The sequence below is a fragment of the Manacus vitellinus genome, unplaced genomic scaffold (genome assembly GCF_001715985.3).
Source record: "Manacus vitellinus isolate BGI_N305 unplaced genomic scaffold, ASM171598v3 scaffold_23_pilon, whole genome shotgun sequence".
NCBI classification, from domain to species: domain Eukaryota; kingdom Metazoa; phylum Chordata; class Aves; order Passeriformes; family Pipridae; genus Manacus; species Manacus vitellinus.
Window position 1 is genome coordinate 4,556,774 of NW_021939718.1, and position 9,542 is coordinate 4,566,315.

The following is a 9,542-nucleotide window of genomic DNA, read 5'->3' on the forward strand; positions in this document are numbered from 1 at the left end:
AAAGGGAGAATCCGCGACCTCCCTGGGCAGCCTGTTCCGGTGCTCTGCCACCCCCAGTGTAAAGAAGTTCTTCCTCATGCTGAGGTGGAACTTCTTGTATTTTAGTTTATGGCCACTGCTCCTCGTCCTGTCGCTGGAGGCCACTGAAAAAGAGCCTGGCACCATCCTCTTGGCACCCACCTTTGAGATATTTATATGCATTAACGAGACCCTTCTCAGTCTTCTCTAAGCTAAACAGGCCCAGCTGCTACATCTCTTATCATAAAGGAGATGTTCCAGACCCCTCATCATCTTTGTGGCCTCTGCTGGAGTCTCTCCAGTAGCTCTTCGCAATGTGTATATATATATGTGTGTGTGTGTGTGTGTACACATATGTATATATACATATATATATTTATGTGTGGGGGGTATACATACACACACACATATGTATATATGTACGCACATCTGCGCACTGGTGTCGGATTATATGCAGCACAGTGGCTGTGGTTTTGCAGTGGCAGAGCAACACAATCCTAGAGACCACAAAGAGCAGTCCTCCAAGTTTTCTTCTGTCAACACCATCTTCCTGCCAACACACTACAGCAAATACCTGGTTTTTGTTGGTTTAGTTCATTGTCCAGCCAGAACCAGGGCTCGTATGGGACCTCTGTCCTCATATGCCCTGATCCTGAGGATGCTCACCTGTAACTGCAGTGTATTGAACCTCAATGCAGCTACCCAGAGTGTGTAAATCTTTGGAATCTGGGCTGCAATGATTTAATTAAGACTCTGCTTAATGCCAAGCAAAACCAATTTGTTTCAGCATTCAGTTCTAAACTATTGACATAACTTGGCTTAGATATATAGGTTTAAATATATGTGCAATTTTGTCTTTAGTAAAAGGTGTATGGGGAAGGAGAAGGCAACTTATATATGGTGCAGCAATAATATTAAATAACAAAGGGCAGAAGAAAAAATGCATATCATGTAGCACATCTTTTGGCCTTTTGCCTAGAAACGAGTGATGTTAGGATTAAAATACCCATGCTGCTGTTATTTTTGTTTGTTACCTCTTTTATTAGTCTTCAGCAACTCAGTGTGTTTCCTATGAGAAAAATACTAAATATATCTTTGGATAAAACTAGAGCAATAGAATATTTTATCTGGATCTATAACTCAATGAGGTCCATCATTATAAACTGCAGCAAATTTTGGGAAGGTCTTTTCCTCCCTGTTGAGAGGATGGGTTGAAAAGCAGAAGACTGTTGAGGAGGATCAAGTGATCAAGCTGGAAGTAGCTTTTGATGAGACTGAGTGAACAGTAATCCTCTTACACATGCCAAGTTTACAGTGCTTGCTCTCCACTTGTGTAGCCCGGGTGTTGCTTCAGGGATCCCGCGGTTAGCAAAGTGAGGGACATAAATTTACTCTTTGTGTCTTAGCCATGGGGTTGTGATTGTCCCAGCCTGTGTCAACTCACACACTCCCTCAGATTGCAAAAATTTATTTCAGTAAGAGCAAACATTCAAACCAAACAGCATTCAGAATAAATGCTGGCCTCCTCAAACTTCTCCAGTGTGGGTCCTTCCCACACAGGCTGCAGTTCTTCACGGACTCCTCCAGGGTGGGTCTCTACTATGGGTCCACAGATCCTGCTAAAAACCTGCTTCAGAACAGGCTTCTGATGGGGTCACATCTGCCTTTGGGCATCCAGTTGCTCCAGTGTGGAGTCCTCCATGGGCTGTAGGTGGATCTCTGCACTGCCATGAAATCATCTGCAGGTTCCTTCAACTGAAGTTCACACTGGAGTTCCAGCCTGTCCAGTACAGTATAACAGGAGCAGCAGCAATACCCTGGCCACCTGCCAGCCCAGGCTGGCAGGGGCTTCACCGTGGCTGTCACCAAAGTGTTCCCAGCCACAACACGGTGAGGGGATGAGCAGTGCAGGGAGCAGTGAAAACAAAAAGCGGCCATTAATAAGCACTAGACTCCAAAAGACAGTCAGGAAAGCAAGCCTAGTGGCAAGCACAGGAGCCTGGCAATTGTTAGTTAAACAGCAATAGCAGCTACACACTCGATCTGGCACATTTCATTCAAACCTGTTGTTATCTCGACTCTTCATGTCCTACATTGGGTACCAAAAACAACTCTCAGGATTTAACCCCAGCCGCTCTTTTTTTTTTTTTTTCATTTATATCACTTGTCTTTCTTGAGTTTTAATTCTTTCTCTTTTTTTTTCTTTTTCTTGCAATTAATCATTACTATTACTATTTTTAAAATATCAAACTGTTGTTACCTCAACCCATGAGTTTGTTTCTCACTTTCACACTTCTGTTCCTTCCCTTTCCTGTCAGTGTGTGTGGGTGGGAGGGAGTGAGTGGATGGCTATGGTGTGGTGCTTAGTTGCCAGCCAGGGTCAAACCACAACAAATCTGTTTCCCATAAATATGTGTGGTGTGTTTATTTTCCCTCCAAGTAGATTACACAATCACAGAATCATAGAATCAACCAGTTTGGAAAAGACCTCTTGAGATCATTAAGTACAACCTGTGATTCAACACCACCGTGTCATCTAGACTATGGCACTGAGTGCCCCATCCAGTCTTTTCTTGAGCATCTCCAGGAACAGTGACTCTACCACCTCGCTGGGCAGCCCATTCCAATGTCTAGTCACCTTTTCTGTGAAGAAATTCTTCCTCATGTCCAACCTAAACATTCCTCAGTGCAACTTAAGACTTCTTCTCATCCTGTCACTTTTTGTGTCGCAGAAGAGGCCAACCTCCTTTCAGGTAGAGAGTGATAAGGTCACCCCTGAGCGTCCTCTTCTCCAGCTCCTTCAGCCACTCCTCGCTGGACATGTGCTCCAGACCCTTCCCCAACTCTGTTGCTCTTCTCTGGACTCATTCCAGCAGGCCAATGTCCTTACTGAAATGAGGGATTGAAACAGGAGCCAGGCCTAAAAGAGTTAACTGAGATATCTTGGCCTACTAAGAAACTTCAATACCTGTTTTGCTAGAAGAACATTTTAGGAGCACTGGTTAATATCATGTTCTGTTCTGCTCACTGGACCAAAGGCCTTATTATAGAAAGAATAGGAGTAGTATACACACAGTAATAAATTAGGTAAACTAGACGTTTGAATAAGATCTAGAAGGCCCAGAGCCAGGATTTTGCAAGCTTGAAGAATTCAGGTCACCTAATTGAAGAGGTCAAATTGAGGAAGACGTCCATGGCGACCACCAGAGGGATGAAGGCTTGAGGAGAAACCCCCACAGTAGAAAATGGCACATGTCTGGAAAGACTCCGCCCAGAGACCAGCCTACTTATTAATATGTATAACAAATGATGTAACCATGTATCTAAAGCATATAAAATGGCTTAGTTTTGCACTTGCAAGTCGAGCAAGTTTGTCCAGCGCGAGCTGGCTTGCTCCCAACGTTGAATAAACAAATACCTTGCTGCTTAAAGATAAAAGTCTCTGGGCAGTTTCTTGGACCGATTTTTCGGATTCAGGATCCAGAACTGGACACAGCGCTCAAGGGGCAGCCTCACCAGTGCCCAGCACAGGGAAACGGTCACTTCCCTGGTCCTGCTCCCACACTATTTCTGATCCAAGCCAGAGCGTCCTTGGCCTTCTTGACCACCTGGGCACACTCTGGCTCATGTTCAGCTGCTGCCAATCAGCACCCCCAGGTCCTTTTCTACTGAGCAGCTCTCCAGCCACTCTTCTCCCTGCCTGTAGTGCTGCAGGGGGTTGTGATGCAGGGGCAGGACCCGACATTTGGCCTTGTTGAGCTTCATATGATTGTTCTTGGCCAATGGATTCAGCCTGTCCAGATCCCTCTCCAGAGCATTCCTACCCTCCAGCAGATCAACACTTTGACCCAACTTGGTGTTATCTGCAAATTTGCTAGTGATAGACTAAATCCCCTCATTCAGATCATCGGTAAAGATATTAAACAGAACTGGGCCCAACACTGATCTGTGGAGGACACCACGAGTGACTGGATGCCAACTGGATGCAGCACCGTTCATCACCACTCTGAGCCCAGCAATCAGCCAGTTCTTAACCCAGCCAAGAGTGCACCTGTCCAGGCCGTAGCTGCCAGCTTTTCCAGGGAGACGGTGTCAAAGGCTTTGCTGAAGTTCAGGTAGGCCACATCCACAGCCTTTCCCTCATCCACTAGGTGGGTCACCTGGTCATAAAAGGATATCAGAAAAAAGGAGATTGTTACTCCCAGTTGTTTTATGCCACTGTTATCTCAGAATTAAATGCTTTATACAGCTGGGCCACTGCTAGCAGACATAATGTGTATTCAGAAATTATAATATTTCTGAAGTTGCCACATGTATAAAATTTTTATCACCTTAAGTAGGCAAGTTCCAAGGCAATGATGCTGTCAGGGTGCCATGAGGGCCAGGCCACCAGGGATGACAGAGGGCCCATGAGACAGGCAGGGCACAACAGGACCTCACCAGCTATGTCCATAGGCGACCTCTATCCACATCCTGATTGTTTTCAAATATCTTTATTACTTAAATATTTGTGTCTAGTCATCAGCTGTTTCAATCAAGTAGGTCTTCAAAGTTCTGCAAAGATTTGCAGTATTTTTAGGCAGATGGAGAAATTCTTACTGTTGTTTTCAGTCTTCTACCTGAAAACTCTTTTCTCTGAAAACACCACCACTTACAGTTGCTGAACTGCAAAACAAACTCAATCTACTCAAGATCTCGTTCAAAAAGGGAGTGGTGTTAGTACCATAAATAAGCTTTGGTTTCTTTTTCATAATCTAAGTAAAACTTTTTACACACAAACCATTTAGACCATTTTGCAGGATAGTAGACTGTTCTTTTTCTGATAGCCTGCATGAGCTGAACAAATTTTAAATTACAACAGTGAGTGATAAGAAATATAGGGAAGTGAAGGGTGCTTCTGGTGCATACAAGAATTTTAGCACTGAGTGTCACTGTTGCTTCATATAAGGGAAGCAACTTGCTGTAGAATAGAAGCAGAATAAAATATTACATGACCGAATATCAGCTGAGAAATCTTCACTGCATTGACATCAGAAGACAGGTATAACTAACAGTTCATTTCTTCATTATCATCTTATATTTCATGAAATTAGAAGTCATAAAACCAGTAATGTGAGAAGCCTGAAAGCTACTACAACTTACTCAATCTAGGAATTAAGCAGTAAAAGCCCCTCACTTTATGATAGTAAAGGTTTATTACATACATTGTGACATTTTTCAGTGTTTTCTCTGTGCATATTTAAATAGCACACAGAGATGGCAACTCAAGATTAGCACTATATTTAATTTTGAGCTACAAGAGAACACAGGAAATAAGTGATTATATTGTATCTAGTTCTGATACCTCTAAATGCATGTTCACCTGTACTTCAGGACTGACCTTTAGAAAACTGAGCCTATAACTTCTGGCCATATTGCCAATGTTGAGAGATAGTAGTTATTTAACCAAAATAAGTAAGTTTAAAATAGAATTAGTTACACTGAGTTATATAGAATTATAAGACTTGTATGATTCAGTATCTCCTTTTCTTAGCTTTGTTTCCTTAGCATCAGTAGCTTTGAAATGGTGTTTTAGGAATGCCACTAAGACATAGGAATAGCATAAAAAATCTTTTGTAAAATCCTATTCATTTCACTATTGTGCTGGTTTTGTCTGGGATAGACTTAAGATTCTTCATAGTAGCTTGTATAGACTGTCTGTGTTTTGGACTGGTGACTAAAACAGCACATGGATGTTTTGTTTACTGCTGAGCAGGGCTTGCACTGAGCCAAGGCCTTTTCTGCCTTTTACCCTACCCCACGTGTGAGCAGGCTGGGAACGCACAAGGAGTTGGGAGGGGACACAGCCAGGACAGCTGACCCCAGCTGACAAAAGGGATACCCCAGACCATGTGGCATCACGCTGAGCAATAAAACTGGGGGAAGATGAAGGAAGAAGGAGGGACATTTGAAGTGATGACATTTTTCTTCCCAAGTCACCGTTATGAGTGATGAGGCCCTGCTTTCCTGGGGGAGGCTGAACATCTGCCTGCCCATGGGGAGGGGTGAATGAATTCCTTATTTTGCTTCGCTTGCATATTTAACCATTAAACTGTTTTTATCTCAACCCAGAAGTTTTCTCACCATTACCTGTCCAATTCTCTCCCCCATCCCACGAGGGGCAATGAGTGAGTGGACAGGGATTGAGCTGCTGGCTGGGGTTGAACCATGACGGTGCCCTTAGTCTACATGATTATGAAGGTTCCTCAGTTCTCTGTTCCTGAAGACCTCAAAAGTTAAACCACTGTGGAACAGTAAGGTGTTGCTGGCGGACAGTAGATCTAGATTTCATTAACCCACCTGCTGGATCATGCTGGCTTCTGCTCAGGCAGAGTGCTGAGGGTGGAGAAAGTACCCTTCCTCCTGGCTGTTCTTGCCACAGAGAAGGACATGTTTTAGCTGGCAACAAGAGAGAGAGAGAGAGAATCCACTGTGCTGCACTGGATGAGTGTTGATATGGAACTTCAGGCATAGGACTGAGGAAAAAGAAAAGGGAGGAAAGAGAAAAAGAGAAGGCAGGAGAGAGAAAAAAAGTGAGAGCAGATATCTTCCTTCAGCCTCTGATTTCAAATACATGTCTGCAACATTTTCCTCATTTTGCCTAGTTGTCCCGACTCTGGAATGAAAACTGAGGTGAGCCTCTTTCTTGGGCAAGTAGAGGGGGTGCAGGCTGAAAAGCATTGCTGTCTCTTGTGTTGTGTGCTGACTGAAATGATCAACCCAACGGGATTCGCTCACAGCAAAATGCAAAATGAAAAATCTGAAGCCAGCGGGATTTGATCAGAAGAGAGGCATGTAAGACTGTGAAGGCAATTTTTCATTCAGTTTCTGCAGATGATGGATGGCAGGAGGTGTATTTCATCCTACCGGTAAAACAGAAGAGCTAAATTCTTGTCTATAAATATAAAACGACCCTGTTGGTTTATATTTATAAGTAGGAAGAAGCTTTTTCAGATTTATGGAAGGAGAGTAGGATTCATCTCCAACGTGAAGCTGCAAATGCCCTGTGTATGGTTATTTGCGGTGCACATGCATGAAACTGGTGGGCAGTTCTAGGAACGGACAGAGACCTAGCTGTGAATTACCTGGGAAGATGACACCTACATGAGTGCATGTCATTACTATGATAATGCCTGGAAATTATTCTTTACAGTCTTTCATTTTATCTGGAAGTGTGGAAGTACATTTGGGCATGTAAACTTTTTCCATGCTTTTACACAGTGGAAGCAGGGGTTGCCTGAGCAATGTCTTAAGAACAGTTTTTCACCCAGTGCTGCAGCTGGAGGAAAGGATGATAGATGAGTTTCAGCTATCTTCATTTGCCAGCATTTTGATTTCTACAATATCTTTAGAAAGAGTACTAAGCTTGATGCTTCAAAAGCATTATTTCAACAAAGCAAATTTTCCTTTATTGGGTTATTTTTTCCTAATACTGAAAGATTGATCATTAATAAGGTTTATTTAGGCCTATGGTGAATATATTTGATATGCTAAGACTAATAACCACAGGTTATCACACATAGTCACTTACATACTTTCTCACAGGAAACATTAGAGAAGGCAAGGGTCTTTATAAAGCTTTACCTGAAAGTCCACAGAAACCTTTAAACTCCTTGAACCTTTGTTCAGGAAATAACAACAAAAATATTTTATTTCTTCATCTCCTCCTCTTCACCCTCACCTCATCAAGTATCACTATCTGATATTTTCTAATATTAAAAATTCATATGAAATTTCACACTGACTTTGCTTCACAATAACTTACAATGTCAAATTTTCGTATTGCAAAGAGCAAAATGTTAATTACTGAGGATCAGAAGAAGTATGCTCCTCCTTTCCGTAGGATAGGCAGATTCAGCAAGTCATGTGTTCCTGCTTCTGGTAGACCAAGGGGCAATTCATCCAGAATGGCGTAACTCCGGCTGATAATTCAACAGCATTCATGTTCCATGTCGCATATATTGTAATAATGCAAGGAGACACCCAAGAGGTATAATTAGAGCATTATTGAACACCTATTTAATAGAGACCTCTATTTAGTTTACAAGTCTGTCCATAATATTAAGAAATTAAAAAAGAAAGTATAAAAGAGACTGAAAGAATTCTTAAATCTTTTCTTCTGATGCAAAAGGCTCAAGCAGAACTAGGAAAAAAACATTTGGAAAATTGTTGTACAGGGCCAGGTCTTACAGTAAGCCCAGAGATGAAACAGAATTTGAAGGGACTAATATCTTATGGTCCTTATCCTGAAAACAATAGAAATTCAAAATCTCAGTCTGTGCAGGGTGGGAGGTTTATATTTCCTTATGTTTTTGAGGACTGGGTGGACAAGTTGGGGAGAAGATTTTAGAAGTCATGAAGTATTATGAATTATATCATAAAATTCCAAAAAAATACTGTTCTCCTGGAAAAAAAAGTGGTTTTTTTGGAGGATGGGAGGAATCACTTTAAGGATAAGTTCCCCAACACCAAGGCTGCATCTGAAAGTATAAAAGAATATTCCAGCACAGAGAAGAGGTAAGACTTTCTCTGAAATCATAGGGCTTACACCTAGTAACAGAGTACATTTTTAGAAACAGCACAAATGAGAAGTAAAACATCATGAAATCTGTAAGAACATAATCTAGAACTTGATTTCTCCTTCAAAGGATATTAAGAAATATAAAAAAACCTACCTAATTTTAACTGATTTGCATGCTTATTTGAAAATGGCACTCAGGATCCTGCTGCTTTTGATTTGGATTTTTTTGGCTGCTGTTCTGTTGTATTCCCACTAAATACAGTATTTATGTATTATAAAACCATATCCTGCCAGTATAGTGAGATAGCAGCAGCAGTTCACGTTATGAAAAAAATACCTTTAGGAAAACATTTCCCCAAATACCTTTGCAAAAATAAAAGTATTGGATTTTGCACTATAATAAGAATTTAAACAATCTGTCTCTGTTTGTTGTGGTTTAACCCCCTGGCCAGCAGCCAAGCCTCATACAGCCTGTCACTCACTCCATCACCAGCGGGACTGGGGAGAGAATCAAAAGGGTAAAAGCTGTAAAACTTGTAGGCTGAGATACAGGCGATTTAATAGGGAAAGCAAAAGCCATGCACAAAAGCAAAACAAAGCAAGTAATTAATTCACTGCTTCCCATGTTCAACCATCTCCAGGAGACCAGGGCCCCATTGCAGGTGGTGGTGACTTGGGAAGACAAACACTATCCCTCCAAATGTACCGTCCTTCCTTCTTCTTCCCCCCAGTTTATATACTGAACATCATGTCATATGGTCTGGAATATCCCTTTGATCAGTTGGGGTCACCTGTCCTGGCTGTGTCTCGTCTCATTTCCCCCCAGCCTCCTTACCAGCATGGCCGTATGAGAAGCAGAAGAGGCCTTGACTGTGTGCAAGCATTGCTCAGCAATAACAAGAACATATCTATTTTATCAACCCTGTGTTCAGCACGAATTCAAAACATAGCCCCATACTAGTCA